Below are 18,870 nucleotides of genomic sequence, written 5' to 3'. Positions count from 1 at the left end.
CACGTGTTCAAATTTTACTCACATGAATAAATCGCTAGAGAAAATTTTTTTTAGCCCAAAAATCTCTCCCCTAAGGAAAATATTAAATAAAAATTTTTTTTAGAGGCATATATTTATTTGCAGGAAGCAAAAAAAATTCAATGAACAATAAAGCAATGAGGCACGTTGATAAAAACGTGATTCAGTGCCTTCAATAAATTTTATTAAAATTATCGTATGTTTTTAATAAATACAATTGTATTCGTTCTCGCTCTTTTGTTTCATATTTACTCAATTTAATTCCATGGATATTTTGATAGTCAAAAATGAAGGTAAGTGGGGTTAAATGAACTCGTTAAAGGTTTTCGGCTAAAAATAAAAAATTTTAATGAGTGTTTCATTTCAAATCATTGACAAGTAAAATGTTGATCTATTGGTAATTTTTTAGCCTGAAGAATTTAAAAAATTTGTTTTGCTCCGATAATCACTAATTACTGATTACTAATAATTTAAATAGTGGGTAAAAAAATTCAAACATAATAAAATGTCCAAGTATTATGTGAGAATGTTTTAATGATTAGATAGTATTGTAAATAATTTTGCTAGAATTATATCTCGTGACCTCAAATCCAATTGTTTGTTTAACGTATACACGTTCAATTGATTACGAAAGGTTTTTTAAAACGGGGCTAAGTTAGATAGTTAGAGAACTAAAATTCGATAATAAATTTTTTTAGAACTCATATTTTTTTTTTTTTTTACGTAAATTATTTTTTATTCAATTAGTTTGTTGAACCTCATTTTTAATATCGTTAAATTAATTCATTAATATTCATTTACTTAATAAAGTATTTTATTTGAAATGCCTGCTTAATTATAATTATTATTTTTTAATCATTCTAGAATTTTTCGTTAACGAAATTTTTATAAGACTAAGTAGGGCATCTTAAAATATTGATAAAAAACCATTCAATCATTTTTTTAAAATTAAATTTTAATAATTAGTATTTTTATTTTTTTTTAATCTTAATTTTGAATACTTTTCTATCCGTATCATTTTATATTATTAACATCTGGTCAATTTTTTAAAAATTCTATTCGTTAAATTTTTATTAATACTTAGTATTTTTTTAAATTTTAAGTAAATTTTTTAAAACACAGAAAATGGCCCCAGGTGTTCATTTTGCCTCTACAAATTTTATTTAATAAATAATTCAAAGCCACCCCCACTCTCTAAAATCATAGTCGTAATAAGAGGGTAAGATGAGCCCTTTAGAAAAAATATGGTCTCTTATTTATGCAGACTAAAATCATGGAAGGCAAAATGGACATTGTACATACTAGTGACATTTTTTTTGTCTATTTCCGCCTCCCACCTCCCTAATTCTAGTTATTTTTAAATTATAATAGAACTACGCACAGTAAACATATATAATTTAGAAGCATTAGATAAAAAGAATGTTAACTTGCTCATAATGATTTCATTAAAGATATATCCACTGTTACTTAACGGTATTTAGTGTGTGCTGATGTCCTGCGTTACTTTTTTTAGTAAACTCTAATATATAATATGTTCACACGCTTTTAAATATTTCGTTGTCCATAGCTTCGCAACTATGTCCCGTTATACTATCAAATAAAAAATGATATCTGAGAAGGCTTACTTTAAATTTATCTCTAACCTCAGCGCAAAATGCCAGCCCTTTATTTATTTACGCGCGGATAATTTTATGCTTAAAATTATTATTCAAAATTTTAGGTTACAGTGAAACAACTCAATATTTCTAAGTATTATACTAGTTTAAGTATTTTTAAATAAAATTGAATTAACATACACTCTGAAAGATAAGTATTTTTACTGTATTACGTAAATGATTATCAACAAAATCCGTTACTTTGTTTAAATATTACAATTTACAATAAAAACTTGTGATAAAAAAAATAACGCGCATGGAAAATTGGTCAACTTAAAATTTCAAATTTTCTAAAACTTTTATTTCTACGACACAGCATCGTAACTCGTGAAAACTAAAAGACCAGTCGACTTTCGAAATTGTCGATCTTTTAAAACTTTTCTCGAATAGACAAAATCAAATTTTAACCACAGGAATAGTCAAAATTTTCAATTTCTCGACTGGTCGAATTTTTCGTTTACGCGGCAGTTTCATAAAAAATATCTATGATTCGAGTTTGTTCGTTAATATTCGGCGCCTCTCGTTTATTCTAATCTAATAGGTTATTTACTTTATACTTAAACAAATATTTATTAATTATTATGGTTTACCATAATTTTTACTACGACAGTTGATAAAAATTCATTAAAAAAATGCATATTTTGTTTAGTTGAAATTAATATGCGCATCGTAAATACTGTTCATGGAGAGAAAGTCACAGTAATAATTATTACCATGATATTATAGTAATAGTTACCGTAGCATTATGGTAACGATTACTATAACATTTAAGAATTCCTCATATTATGGGAATCATTGCCATAATATATGGTAACCTTTACTATATTAGTATGGGAACGATTACCATAGTAGTATTGAAAAGAATACCATAATATACAGGGGCTCTCCTATAATCACCTAGAAACCGTTTCAATGTACACGGAAAGAAAATTATGGAAACAGTTCTCATAATTCTATAAGATTTTTTCCTATACCAACATAGGAATTATTACCATGAATTATGGGAGCAGTTCCTATAATTATAGGAATGTTTCCCATAATTATAGAAATGTTTCCCATAATTATAGGAACAGTTTCTATAATTATGGGAATTCTACTCATAATATTATGGGAATCATTCCTATAATATTATGCGAACTATTCCCATAATGTTATGGGAACCATTCCTATAATATCATAAAAAAAATTTTTTGCAAAACAGTGTAGAAATTTCCTACTCCTATAATAATATGGGAATTTCCTACTTCTATAATGATATGGGAATAGTTCCAATAATATTATCGGAATGGTTCCCATAATGGTATGGGAACTATTCCCATACTTTTATGGAAACTATTCCCATATATTATAGGAATCATCCCTATAATAGTATGGGTACAATTTCTATACCATTATGAGAACTAGTCCCATAACGCATAGCAAAAGTTCCCATAATTTTCTTTCCGTTTAGATATAGAATTCATTCCTATGTGATTATGGGAACTATTCTCATGAGTATGGTAATCATTACCATAATTCAATTACAATACGATATCTTTTACCATAATGAGGAATTGTTCCTATATAGTTGATGGGTTTATATTTTATAACCGTACTACAATCAGTTACCATCACTTTTTCTCCGTGCTGTAAGTGAATAAAGAATTTCTACATTATCGGCAATTTTCGCCATAATTCATTGTTTTAAAATTCCACTGTTATGCGCATACTGATTTTTTTTTTAATTTTTCATGAAAAAAATCATCTGAGTTAAAAAAACCCAAACCCAATCGATGTACAATTGCTTTCAATAAATAATAAACAATAGTAATTTTTTGTCGTATATTTATAGATTAAATATATAAGTCCATAATTGTATTTAACGCGTGTTTAGCATTAGATCGATAAGAAAAACGTGTATTTGACTGATGTACCGCACGTGATAACATTAAAACGTGAGTATTACACAACCCTCTACAGTGGATAGTCTGCACTTTGGACTAAAATCATATAATTTATTTTAACATTAATACATCATAACTTTTCTATAGCACAATAATACACGTGATGATATATTTCTTAACAGCAATTATAATTTCAATAGCTTTAAAAAAAATAAACCGATAATAAAAAATACGTAATCCCAAGTTGACAACTCAACAAACAAACAATCGTTTACTTTACAAACTTTAAATACTCACCTTAACTGGGTCAAACAATATTTTCTAACGCTAATAAAAAAAATTTTTGCTGAAAGCTAATTTATTTTTTTTAAACATCTCATATCTTATCCCGTTATCTATTTCATTTTTTTCTATAAATATCTTTGAAGAGATTTTAAATATCCGGTTTAATTCCTTTGTTCATACACTCGAAAAAAAAAAAATTAGACGGTCGGTAGAAGTGTTAAATATAAAATAAAAAAAAACCGACCGACCGACGCTTCTTCTGAGTACACAAAATTAACTCGATCATGTGCAAGAGTTTTAAGATGTGATGGTTGTATGTAAATCATACACGCAATGAGGTTATTTTAGTAACGTTTTTTTAAAGTTTTTATGAGCATGTTCGGAACAGAAATATAATAAACGACGGTAAGTATAAAAAATAACGAGAGTTGTTCATTACATAGGGGCGAGTTAGCATTGGAACCTTTATTATTAAATCAAGGTTGTTGGCTTTCACTGCTTGCTGTTCAATGGCTAAATATCTTTTATATATTACATGGATGTGTGTATATATTTATCGCATACGTACTTATATGACTGCAAATCCCCTTACATACTCTACTATATAATGCATAACTCTTTTATAATACAGAGATTATAAACTTGCATTATATATTACATTAGTGGTGACCTTTCTCCACATTGTTAGGACATTATTACTTATTTTTTTTTAAATTACAATAGTCATATATAACAATGTATCGTATACATATATACAAGTGTAAGTAGTTTAGTAATAGTTAATAATATATATGACGAAAATTAACAATAGAAAATTTCATCACCTGCTAAAGTGGGCGTTTTATCAGCAACAATTAATTTTTTTTATCAGATAATTTTTTGAAATTATTGAAATAAATTCTCTTTGTCTTATTGTTGAAATAGAAATTATATAATACTTATTTTGAGATGAAGGGAAAGGGGGCAAGGGTCAATAATTTTTCGTAGAAAAATTTTGATATTGCATTTTTGTGTCGGGTTGTAATTTTTTTGGAGTCGCCAAATAAGTATTCGTTGTCAATATGATCCAGCTGTAAAAAGAGTGAAATTTTGAGGAGGGACAAAAAGAGCCTAAATAAAAATTTTTGAAAATGTTACGAAGTTTTATTTTTAACTTCCCGTTAAGAAAATTGAAAATTTTCACAAAATTCGGGAAGTTATTGGTTTCGGTCCGATTTTCGAAAATCGAATTTCTAAGAGATCTTGACGTTTTGAGGTTCTAGGAAGCTATTCTGACTAATTTCAAGATGATGTCTGAATGTATGTGTGTATGTATGTATGTATGTACGTACGTACGTATGTAAATACCTGTATCTTTTGAACAGATGAACCGATTTTGAACTTTAAGGTGTCATTCGACGCGGCTTGTCAATATCTTGAAGCTGTGAGTAATTGAGCTTGATCGGTAGGGCTCGTTCAGAGATACTCCAAAAATAAAATTTTTTCAAAAATGTTTTTTTTGGATAACTTGTAATGTGCTCGATGGATTGATTCCAAAATTGACTGGGCTTCAAAACTTTATAAGCCGCATCGAATGCCACCTCAACCATCAAAATCGGTTCATTTGTTCAAGAGAAACCGTTGTCGAAAGAATTTTCTCAAAAACGACTAGATAAATTAATTCTAAAATCTGATCAGCTCTAGAACTTAATAAAACACGTCGATTGCCACCTCAACCGTCTCAATCGGTCAATTCGTTTGAGAGATATCGTTGGAGAAAAAATACTAAAAAACGTTTTGTTTCGAAAAGAACGGCATACAAAAGTATTTTCGAGCTCGAAGAGTACTCAAAATAATTTTTTCGAGCTCAAGGAGCTTGAAAACAGCGGGAAGTTTTGGGGCTGGCCCGTAGGGTCAACTGATAGACCGATTTTTTATGTTTAATTTTGAACACGCAGAGAATTTTTGAGTAAAAATTACCCATAAAATTTGGTACTGTAAGGACATCTAGGGTAACTAAATTTTTACTATGTTATTAGTAGAAATTGCGCTTCATTTACGTGATTTCGAGTAGTATATTTTACAATGTGCATGGGAAAAATTTTGATATTTTCCATATGTCCTCACAGTATCAAACTCTTCGGGTAATTTTTACTAATATTTCTCTGCGTGCACACTTAAAATGTAAAAAAATATGTATGTGAAAATTATATGACATATATAAGACTGGTTCAAAAAAATCGACTGCTGTTTTTTTTTAAAGTATATCGAAAACATTATTTGGGACGACAAAAACAATAATTGTGAAAATTTGAGCCCTTAACATTAATATTAAGAGGTCTAACATCACAATTTTTGAATTTTTTACTGAGCGTTTTTGTCTCATAACTTCCAAGCCATCGAGATAAACGAAATTTTCTCAAATACATTTCTTGAAGGAAATTGAATGCTCTACAAAAAAGGTCTGATTAAAATTTTTCGTCAGATGAACCGTTCCCTTATAATCATGCCTTGAACATTGGTATGATTTTACAAGTTTCGAATTTTGTAATTCATCTAAAAATCGGTATCCGGAAGTTCAAAAGTTGAAGTTAAGTCAAAACGACTTCAATAACTTGGAATAACTTTTGAAGGAGTGAATTCAGCAAAAATTATTAACAGAATTGTTTTGTAGTTGTAGGTGTCCATATTACCTCAGTACTGTTTTACTTTTTCGCCCAATTCGTAATAAAATTGGCCTATTTTGCCCCTCATATTTTTAATGTATACAAATTTCTCCCTTCCCTCGTCCTTTGATTAAAATGTCATAATTAAAAATTATGAGCCTTATAAATTATCAAATAACGGGACAAAGTGAATAATAAATTATTTAAATAAAATAAATATCAATTATTCAATAGTACTGTTAACTAATAACGATAATAAAAATAATGAAGCCTTGATTCTTAGATAATAAATAATGATAATCTAGTAGCGTTACTCGTTATAGCATAACTATTTTTAATCGATGTGATATTAATCCGAGATGGATAAATTTGAACTTGAAGACTGATGTTGAATTGATTGATTCCTAGGCTACGTAATCCTGGTAGTAAGAGATGACTATGCGATGATGATGATTACGATGACGATGATGATGATACAGTGTAACCTATTTTTCATAAATCGAAATGCAGAGACATGACACATGAAAGTGGAATCTTAATCAGTTTGCCGATGATGTGGTAGCGAAAGGTCACGTGTAAATTTAGGTTGCGTAATAAAATAATAGATATACATTAAGATAAATATATTATTGTATATACACAGGTAGGTTTGGATGTATGTATTTAAAAAATATATATAGCTATCTAACGGTATAAAGTAAGAATGATAGACAGACAGTACATGGTAATCGAGTTAGTTGGCTGGGCATCAGGCATCAGGTCGTGGGCATAACGGAATTATGGAGACCACATTTACTCTCAAAGCCTCTATTTATCCTGAGTACCGTACACGTGGATCTTGGATGTATCTCATATGCATTAATCTCGACGTTTAAAGAAAAAGATACCAGATATATTTATATATATGAATGTATATATGTATGGATGTATGTATTGAAATATAGAGGGCAAATGTGTAGGCGCAGAATCCAGTAAAATTGGTTCTTTATAAGTTTGTGAGATCAATGATGATTTCAATCAATCTGATCGAGTCATTTGTAACGGTAAGTATTTCATCGCCGTTATATCTAAAGAATTCACGAGAGTTAAATTGATCCACTTCTCTCTTATCTGGTGACTGGTGATTTTTTTATTTTTTGCTGAGGCGACGATTGATTTGCCAAGTAATTTTGGGCAGGAGTAAAAGGAGATTTTTTTGATGAGTGATGAGGTGACACTTGACCGAAATGGATGACTTATTTAAAACTACTGAGGATTACTAATTTAGACGATTGGGTGACAGGAATCATCGTTCCTGGTATCTAGTATGGGTGAATGATGATGATGTGTGAGTGTTTAATGAATGCAGATTTACGTAGATGATAATATTGTAGAGCAATTTTATTTAAGTGCAATGGAAACTAGGGCAAAGAAAATGGTTCTTTAAAATTTGAAAAATTGATGACGATTTTTTTGAATAAATGTAACAATTTTTGTTAGTTTTGTTTAATTGTTATAATTCATATTTTTTGGAAATATTTTAACTTGAAAAATTAATGAGCGACAAAATAGTCTTCGGTTTACTCTGTAAAAAATTAGGAGTGAATAGAGATTTTATTTTGATTCGAATTCGCCGTTACTTAAAGTTCCGGAGTTAAAAAAAAATCAATCCGCATACAGAGTAAAGGGGGAGTTTGACTTTTTTGCGAAGTGTTTTTGGCGGGAGTTGGATTTTATTTCAATACGATTGAAAATTTTTTTACTCTAATTTTTTTAAAATTAAAAAAATGATTAACTTTAAGTTCAGATAATTTTCTTAAATTTGGAAATCCATTATAAAAAAACATTTTTTGGAACGTTTTTGGAATTAATTTTTTTTTTTTTTTACACAGGATTCATATATTTTTGGGTCTTGTACCGTCAATGGTACATACAAAAATTAAAAATAATTATTTATAAAAAATTATTTTCGTTGGATTATTTACAGAAAGAACGACATGTAATACTAAATTTATTTTTGCTTAACCAACGTTTCATAAAATTATTTGAACTTCTTCTGAGCATCTAAGTTAATTGTTAAGCAAAGACCAAGTTACTTAAATGCTCTAATTAATAAGTCATCATTCGTTATTTAATTTACATCATACATGTGACTAAAAATAACAATTTTTTAAATAATTTATCGAAGTAATGATTTTCGAATCAGCACATGTGAATCTGGTCTCCACATGTGCTAATTAGAGAATTATTAATACTAAATTACGTGGTTTTATTATTTTTCATCACATGTATGATGTAAACTAACTTCTCAATAATGACGTATTAATTAAAGCAATTAAGTAAGTTCGCGTGTATATTTTAAAATTCAAATTTAAAAAAATTCATGAAACCTGTTATTTGATTGAACACTAAATTTGTATTCATATTTTTTACCTACGAATCTTGTCGATTTACATTGTAATAAATATCAAAATATGCTCAAAAATCGTTCAGCTTTTTCTGACCATATTCACACGGAAAAAAATGATAAAATTTAACCTTTTTAACAGAGAGTCAAAGAAAGTTTGCAAAAGAGTCAAAAAACCATCAGTTGTAGCATCAACTAAATTGTTTTTTCTTTGTGAAAAACTTTCCAAAAGTGTAAAAATCGTTGAAACAATTTTCCGTGTTGCGTCACGTTTTGCAGTTTAGAATAGTCAACATTTTTTCAAACTTTTTTCACGGGTGTCAAGGGGGTCCACTAGTGTGACTGCCTGAAAAAACGATGATTTTTGGGAATTTTTTGAAACAAAACTACTGCATAGAATATTTTAATGTTTCAAGGATATATTTGTAGATATATAATGAATACAAGATAAAATTTTTGGACTAAATAATTCAAAATTCAGTGAGTTAATCGCAATCTCCCAAGGCTAAAAAAAAAGTCCCCTCGCTGCAGTGATAGCGACCTTCCCAGTACCGGAAATCAAAAAAACCAAAAAGTTTATTAAACTTGAAGGTATTTCCCGTACCATGACCCTCGGGCTAAGAAAAAAATTGAAATTTAACAAAATGGCGTTTATAAAAAAAAATTCAAATTTCCCGCGAAAATTTGATGATTTTTGGCCTGGCGAAATTACATTTTCTATTCGATCGAATGATTTGTCTTCAAGTTATAACTGCAGCAATTTTGAAAAATGTATTTTTGAGAACCGATAAGCGGCTGCTCTTCAGGTGCTCGTAACTCAATAAAACTATTCAAGATATGCACTAGAAATTTGACTATGTTCTTTTTGAAGCCTATCAAAATATGCAAAAATAAAAATTGATTTTTCAAAATTTGACACTATTGGTCCTTTTTAATAACTTAAAGTTATTTGCTTTAAATTTAAATGAAAATCAAACACTGAACATTTGTGACGGTGAGAGAATAAGGTACCATTTCAAACAGTAACTCAAGTCCCGTTTGGCACCATCACCATTTTATCGGACAGTTTCGATGGCTTAACATTATTATGTACCATTAACATTATTAGCTAAATATCTAACGTTACTTTTCTTTATATATATATAGATAATTTATAGGAAAAAGATGTAATAGCTGTTGGTTAAACTCCTGAATTCTTAGATAATTAAGTAATTACTTAATTACCTAATGATGACAACCGATTGATTTATTTAAGCAGAAGGTTCGTGTGCATCAGCTTTAATATGCGGGTATACGGTCATGGCTTTTGAACTATCAGTGCATAACTTTAACGGGATACTACCGGTGATAAGGAAGATAAAAATTTAACTATTGAATACTGAATAAAATATATGGATGGATGTATATAATTGTTTTGCAGGAAGATGAACCAAAACCCATCGCTCAACGATGATGGTGGGAGTCTTGACCTTTGCTCTAGATTGCACGGTTCGTCGGGATGTAGAACGCCATCAACCGTATCCAGGGCAACTGCATTAACTTATTTGCTAAGAAATCCAAGTATTATTCACTTTAGTTCGCCAGGGGGAATTATTTCATTGTCGGTTTACTTGCGTGACAGATGCTAACATTTTCGGGATTGTCCATTGTTGGATATGATAATTTTTGGGAAATGGGAGAAATTTTTTAAGTAAATTTACTATCAGCTCAATTTATTCAAAGATATATTGCAATAAATATTAATAAATATTATTTTTGTTTGATTAATGCAATTCAATAGTCAATTTAGGGAAGAGTGGGGTAAAATGATACATCAATTTTTTACCAAAAATTTTTTTTTGTGAGTTGTCATTTATGCACCATAAAAAGAGCGGTGTTAAAAACGGACTCAATTTAACACCACGCGGTGTCAAAATTAAATAACACCGGTGTAGGCGATGTAATGTCGCGGTACTGAAATGCCGGTGTTAAATCGGTGTAAAAAAAAATATATTACACCCAAAAAAATATAAAAATTTAATGAATAACATCTAGAGAAAATTTTAATTTTGCTATGGACTTATTTAAATAATTATTTATGTTATAGGGGAGGAGGGGGCAAAATAGGCCCCTCAAAATTTTCTATACGCCAATAAATTCGGACCATTAAAATGACTTTTATATTATTAAAATACAATTGTCTTATTGGCTCTGTGCACGAAAATACTAATACTATTAAATCATCAGTGTGAGACATATACATGCATAATGACAGCGCCACCAAAGAGGAGGATCGGAACTTCTGGAGGATAATACGTATACACAATACACATTTACTTCTATAGTAGTATACGTAAGCGCACGGAGCCAATAGTTATTTGCAAATATCACACGTGTAAAGAATAAAAAATATCAAATCCGAAATTTTTTGGAGGGCCCACTTTGCCTCTAATTTTCGATTTTTCAATTTTAATGGACGCAGCACAATGAAGTGAAAATAAGTATCAAGGGTCTAAAAAGAAGTAAACGCGTAAAAAACATTAATGATATTATAATTAGTTTCCTTAAGGGGCCCACTCTGCCCCCCTCTCCCCTACGTAATTTATTTCAAAATTACACAATTTTACGGCCTCCATTTCAATCACCAATAATTTAATTAATTAATAAAAATACTTTTAACTTTCGTGATCGAGTAAGTAAAATATTTTAACACCGTGAATTTTTTTTAACACCAGTAAAGAATGTTTACAACTTCGGCGGTGTTATTTTAACACCGCTTTCGGTGTTGAAATTTAACACCAAAAATTTTAACACCTACACCACCTGGACTTACCCCGGTTTTTACAGTGTAGTCTCTAGAAAAAGTATGAGAAAAATAGGTTATTACGAACATCTTTTCTTTTAATTAATTTTAGCCTCCAATAAGTTTTTGCGGGTTTGCTACAAAATATCTTAGAAAATAAACAGGAAAAAATAAGGATAAGAAAATAAATGAAATGAATAAAATAAAATAAAAAAATTTTAAGTCCCGTCACGAAAGTGTGTATAAAGAGAGTTAAGTCGAAATGTGCCCAGGTCTTCCGGGACATGCCGTTATCTCCCTCAACATTCGTAACGTTCAACGGTTTAGTGTTTAAGTGATGGTAAATTAACTGGTATATAAACGAGAACCAGCGCAATACAAGTCACACGACAAAGCACTGATCGATACCAAAGATCTTGTTACATTACATCTTCTCTCGCTAATGTAATGTAACACAAACAGCTTATAAGTCAAGTACACTTAGTATAATATAATAATAATAATAATAATAATAATAATAATAACATCAGCAATGAGTAGAACAACGTCACAACCGCAATAGCAGGGTCAAACGGGAAACTCATACTCGAATGACCCAATGCCCTAGATCACCAACTCAGCTGCGAGTGTGCTACATTTTCTCTCTTACGTCTCCGTACATTAAAACGTTATTTTTGGTATTCAGGAATCACGTAATACGAGCACTTTTTTTTAAATAATGGACGCGAGTATATGGAGAATATGACGAGTATAATTAGACAATTTTTTTATAAATCGTTGCAAGTATTTGTATAAATTTATTAGCAGTAATTATATTACTGATGAGAATTCAAATTAATTTAATAAAAATTTATATACTGTTATGAATAAGATTGACATCCAGTGGATTGGAATTATTTTAGGTGATTTAATCTGGTTACAGAAATAATTGATACTTAAAAAATTTGAGTGCTCTCATGTATTTCATTTAATTTTAAATTATTAATGTACCGGTAATGGAACACTTGTAAGATAATTCGGTCGTCTCTATATTTGAATAAAAGTTCATTATTTTTTTATATATTCAACTGGTTATAAGAATCGGCATAAGAATAAAATCTATTTTTTGAAAGATAGGATGTTTTTAATGAAAAAAATATGAAAAACGATTGACCCTATAGACCAAACCCAAAACTTCCCTCTCTGAGCTCAAAAACATCATTTGTAAATTTGAGAGCTCTTTGAGCTCAAAAACGGTGGGACTGAAAAAATTTGCACCCCACTGAAAAAAGGTAATTTTTGTCCAACGACAAGACTTAGATTTAACTAAATTTGGCAACAAATTTACATACCCCCCCCCTCCACACACTGTAAAAAATTTTGAGTCCACGGTGTGGGGTAAATTATTTGGTGTTAAAATTTTCAACACTATCAGTGTGAAAAATACACGCCGAACGGTGTTAAATTTTGGACCGTGTGAATTAGATCGATTACACCACTAATGGTGTAAATGTATTTGTTTAAAACTCTCGATTACTTCGACCCTAAGAATTAATTTTTATTTCAAAATAATCTACACCAATAATAATAATGATATATTATTGCTGCAATCATAAATTATTTGATAATTTTTAACTACAGATTATATTACCAGACTATATTTGAGCTAGTAACACCAAACGGTGTAAAATATAACACTCATACCGTGTCAGAAGTACACCGCTTGATATTTCTCACCAAGAAAATTTCACACCGTCAGTTCACACTAAACAGAGGGTGTAAAGTCCTCGGGGACCATTTTCACACCTAAAATTTTATACAATACCCCGAATGGTGTGAAAGAAAACATTCATACCGGGTTAAAAGTACACCGCTTCATATTTCACACCATGAAAATTTCACACCGTCAGTTCACACCAAGCAGAAGGTGTAAAGTCCTCGGGGACCATCTTCACACCTTAAATTTTATACAATGCCCCAAATGGTGTGAAAGAAAACATTCATACCGTGTTAAAAGTACACAGTTTGATATTTTACAAGAAAATTTCACACCATCAATTCACACCTTGCAGACCGTGTAAAGTCCTCAGGGATCATTTTCACACCAAAAATTTTCTATAGCGCACATACACACGGGAGTCCATTTGAAAATGCTCAGAACAGTTTCCTAGGAACTCGAAACCTCGAGATCTTATGAAAACTGAATTTTTGAAAATCGGACCGAAACAAATAACTTCTTTACTTTCAAAATTTCAAATTTCCATGAAGGGAAGTTAAAAACAAACTGATTATTTCCAACGGCTAACAAATTAAGGAAACGAAAAAAAAACTTCCATTGTATAAATATATAATTTCATGGCCAAAATAATAAATTATCTGAAGCTGATATGCCGTGTCTTAACTCACAACTAAAGCTAACTTACCTTAACAAACTTTTTATATTATTTACTTCCGTAATTCGCATGTTTGTGTAATTACTTAACGTCATACTTATATATATCCATTGCATATCAATTACAGCTTATACTTTGTATAGTACTTTAATTAATACATTTACAATGACGATTATTATAACCACAGTAATAACAATTATTATTATTGTTATTAATGAGTAAATAAATATTTTACTCACGTATTAATGACCAATGGAAAATAATAAAATAATTGTTGACAGTAATGACGATTTCTAATCATATTGTGCTCTAGATGCCCGGCTATCCTTGACAGTCTATAGTAATACTGAGAATGGACTTTTATGACCTTCCGGGCAATGGGTTTAAATAAATATAAAATGCCGTGAGGCATGGTTACATTTTTTAAACTTTACATACTTAACACGATAAATGCTGGTAGGCAAGGACATTTTCCTTGCATGTGATGCACATTACGTGTTTTAATTTATTTGTTTATTTTATTTTTATAATTAAATACTTATTATAATTATTTTTATTACACGGAAAAAAATGATGCTCAAAATTATGATCCTGAAGTTAGCAGATGATTGAAATTTTCGGATTTCTTATTCAACAAATCAATCAGAAAAAAAAACAAAAATAAAAATGTGCACATGTAGAGAATTTAAGAAACTACAGGTGCAATTTTTTCAAATTTTTTTTTTTATAATTTACTGTCTAAAATAAAATCAAAAAATTATGAGACGTCTGCTAACTTCAGTAGCATTCAAAATTTTAATAGTTTGTAGATTATTTTTTACTTAAAATTAGTATATTTGTATACTAATATCAAACCAGGATCATTATATATTACAAAATGGCTATTATTTATATTAAAATTTGATACACATAGAAGAGCTAAATTTGTAATTTCGTATATTAAAATTAATATGAAAAAGAATCGATAAATTGGTATCTACAGTTATTTATTACTATTCAAATAAACACAGAAAATTTTAAAAAATTTACCACTTATTCGATTTATGTATATAATAAATTAATTTATAATAACGAATAAATAAAATTTTCTATTAATTATTAGTCAATGGGATAGAATTTATAAAATAAGAGTTAAAAGTTTTCGGTATTTTTATGAGCAAAAAATCAGTATGTAGTATACTAATTTTTCATTTTATTATTTACCACTTATTCGATTTATGTATATCGTAAATTAATTTATAATGATGAATAAATGATATTTTAAGCTAATAATTGATCAGTGATATCGAATTTATAAAATAAAAGTTTGTAACTTTTGCAATTTTCGGCTGGAAAAATCAGTATCTAAGATATCAATTCTTAATTTGACCAATCATTACTTTTTAATAGATGTATGCCATAAATTAATTCATTTTCACTAATACATCACGTATTTATATACCTAAAAGTAATAATATTTAGTTACTTTTTGAAATAATTGATAGCAGTTTTTAGGAATCTGCAAAAATTAGTAAACTACTTTGCATTAAGTACATAATCGTACTAATTATTGATAACAGATGCCACTTTTTACTATTATTTATTAATTTTTAATATTCTGTTTTTTCCGTGTATGAATATATAAATTTTATTAATTTAAAAATACATTTAAAAATCAACATTTATTAATTAATGTTTAATTTTATAATTACATATGACTAAATATACAGTAAATTTGGTCTTGAAATGCATAAGTATATATTATGTAATACAGACCGTTAACTGTAAATATTTACAAACGTTAAGACGTGATTGTGCAGCGCAAACGACTGAGAAAGAGAATAATCAACAATTTTTAAGACAATATATACATATATATTTATATATGTGTGTATGTGTGTGTTAAAAAATGAATTAATAAATAACCAAACAGATAAAAAAAATATTATGCATTAATTTTTTTTTATTTTTAAGATTCAATTATTGACGGGCTACTAATTATTGAGACTTTATTTTAATTTATTATTTACTTAACTTTCTTTGACATTTATAAAATTTATAAATACATTTTTAAATATATAAGGACCCTATAAAATGTATTTTTAATTTTAATACGCCCGGGTCAAAAAATAATTTGAATTCAAGTCAATTAAACCAAAACCAATAAATCAAAATGACACGTGTTTTTAATTTGCTTTTGGATGAATTCACTTACTTAGCATCCACCCGTGTAAAAAAATTATTGTTCATAATGAATTTAGATATAAATTTTATCTCGAATCTCAGATCGTGACACAAATATGACTTTCATCATCAATTTGTATCAAAAACTTTAATCACGTAAAAATTATGATCAAAATCTCAGTAAAATTTGAATCCAAGTGATCCGAAGTTCATTCACTAAATTAATTTTACAATCGAAACTAATTTACGTAACTCAAGTACTTGATAGAAGAAACTTATTGGTAATTTCTGAATCGATAAATTTGACAAAAGGTTAATTCAGTAAAAATTCAGTCAAGTTTCTATCGAAATCATCCCAAGTCCAATTAAAAGACGTAATAAATTAATTTTATAATTGATACTGATTTACTAGACGAAAAGTTGGAGTAAATTTATGATAAAAGTCATATTTGTGTCACGATCTGAGTTTCGTCATGAAATTCAGATCTAAATTCATTATGAACGAAAATTTTTTTTACCTGGGCATTTGTCAAATTTGACTTGTCTATGCAGAAATAGTTGGCTATGAAAATTTTCATAATAAACCTCCAAATTTTGGACAGTTCTGAACTTTGAGTTGATCATATTTCGACTCTGAAAACATTCAGGAGTAAAAAAACACTTTAACTGAGTACTTTTTAAATGCGCTCTTGTGAATTTTTTTGACTATAAAAACTTTTCAAGATCAAGGTCTGAAAATTGAATTTTTTTTTACTTTTGAATTTCTTATTCTGGATTTCTTGTTCTGAATTGTCTCAAATTTAGAAGCTAACTTTTATGAACTTTAAAATTAACTCATGAAAATTTTAAATTACCCGCCATGCTCGAGTTAATTAACTTGCCCCGTACTTTTCTACAAACGCTACGCAAACAAAAAATAATTTTTTTTGAGTTTCTATAAATGGCATCTAATTTTCCCCCACTGCATCTTTTCCCACATTGTTCTAATTACTTCATAAAATAATTATTCGTGCCCAAAAACAATAGTTTCAATCCATTTATCACAATCAAAATTTTGAACAGACCAAAATAACTGATCCTCAATTTCACAGCTTCAAACAAATAAACCAACGATTCAATTCCATAAGAAAAATATCTTTTGCGTCACGATATTGGATTCTTTAGACAGTAATATATATATTATATTATTGATGATCATAAAAAAAATTAACTTGTCCAATAAATAGTAATAATTATCCAGTAAAAGTACTATCTCCTAGATAAAATTGAAGATACAAGTCAAGTAGTTGTAAATACTCAGTACATAGTTTAGTTCATACTCATAATGTTGATACTTAAGTTGGCGGATGGATTGCAAAGTAGACCAAAAGAAGGTAGAGGCCGCATTATAAATACAAAAGTAGAACACTTATTTTTTATGATCTTTATTTGTACTTTTTTTTTAGAAACTTTAAATAATTTATATTGTCGTGGTACTCAGCCTAAAAATTGAAATCTACTCATATTCAAAATTCGAGTAATAAATTATAAATTTTTCTAATTACGTTGAAATAATTTTTTTTTAGTTTGTATTCCATTATGGTAATAAATGTTAAGAGCAGTGACAAAGAGACATAAGTTAACAAGATATAGCGGCGTTTATATACGTATATATATATATATACAACAGACATAATACAAGTAAACCATAACGGTTCGTTCCAAATCGGCCAGCGCAACGGTTTGGGCCTTAAGATTTTTGGGGCATTGTTACGTCAGATATTGCTGGTTGCGTCCTTTCCATGCCAGGGGTAACAATTTACCGTTGTTAAATTTTTTTTTATTATTATTTCCTGTTACGATGTTGTAATCATTTGTTATAAAATAAATGACCGTTATAAATAAAATTGTTTCTTACTACACTGTAAAAAGAGCGGTGTTAAAAATGGGCTCAATTTAATACCACGCGGTGTTAAAATGAAATAACACCAGTGTAAGTGGTGTAATTTGGCGGTGTTAAATCGGTGTAAAAAAAAATTCTACGTATAGAAATTAGAAAAAAAATATAAAAGTTTAATGAATATTATCTGGGGAAATTTAAATTTTGCTGTGTACTTATTTAAATAATTATTGGTGTTATACGTAATTTATTTACAAATTACACCATTTTACGGCCACCATTTCAATCACCAATAATTTAATTAATCAATAAAAATACTTTTTAACTTTCGTGATCGAGTAAGTAACAATATTCACAAAGTAAAATGTTTTCAACACCAGTAAAAATATTTACACCTTCGGCGGTGTTATTTGAACACCGCTTTCGGTGTTGAAATTTAATACCAAATATTTTAACACCTACACCGCCTGAACTTATAAGTTTACAAACCAGGACTTGGTAGTTGAGTATTAGCTAGACCTTGGGCCAAATCTCACAAACCAGGACTTGGTAGTTCAGTATTGGCTAGATCTTGGGCCAAGGCTCACAAACCAGGAACTGGTAGGTGAATATTGGCTAGACGTTGGGCCAAGGCTTATAATCCAGGACTTGGTACTTGAGTATTGGCTAGATCTTGGCCCAAGGCTCACAAACCAGGAACTGGTAGGTGAATATTGGCTAGATCTTGGGCCAAAGCTCACAAACCATGAATTGGTAGTTGAGTATTGGCTAGACCTTGGGCCAAGGCTTATAATCCAGGACT

The 18,870-nt window shown here is 29.1% G+C and overlaps 1 long non-coding RNA gene across 3 annotated transcripts in view; it reads right to left on the bottom strand.

Annotated features, from left to right (window-relative positions):
• Positions 1-18,870, bottom strand: part of LOC130671785 (uncharacterized) — a 122,414-nt gene that overhangs the window by 39,648 nt on the left and 63,896 nt on the right. The window lies entirely within an intron of this gene.

This window comes from Microplitis mediator, chromosome 7 (genome assembly GCF_029852145.1).
Source record: "Microplitis mediator isolate UGA2020A chromosome 7, iyMicMedi2.1, whole genome shotgun sequence".
NCBI classification, from domain to species: domain Eukaryota; kingdom Metazoa; phylum Arthropoda; class Insecta; order Hymenoptera; family Braconidae; genus Microplitis; species Microplitis mediator.
The sequence above is the reverse complement of the archived record's forward strand: the minus strand, read 5'-3'. Positions and strand labels throughout refer to the sequence as shown.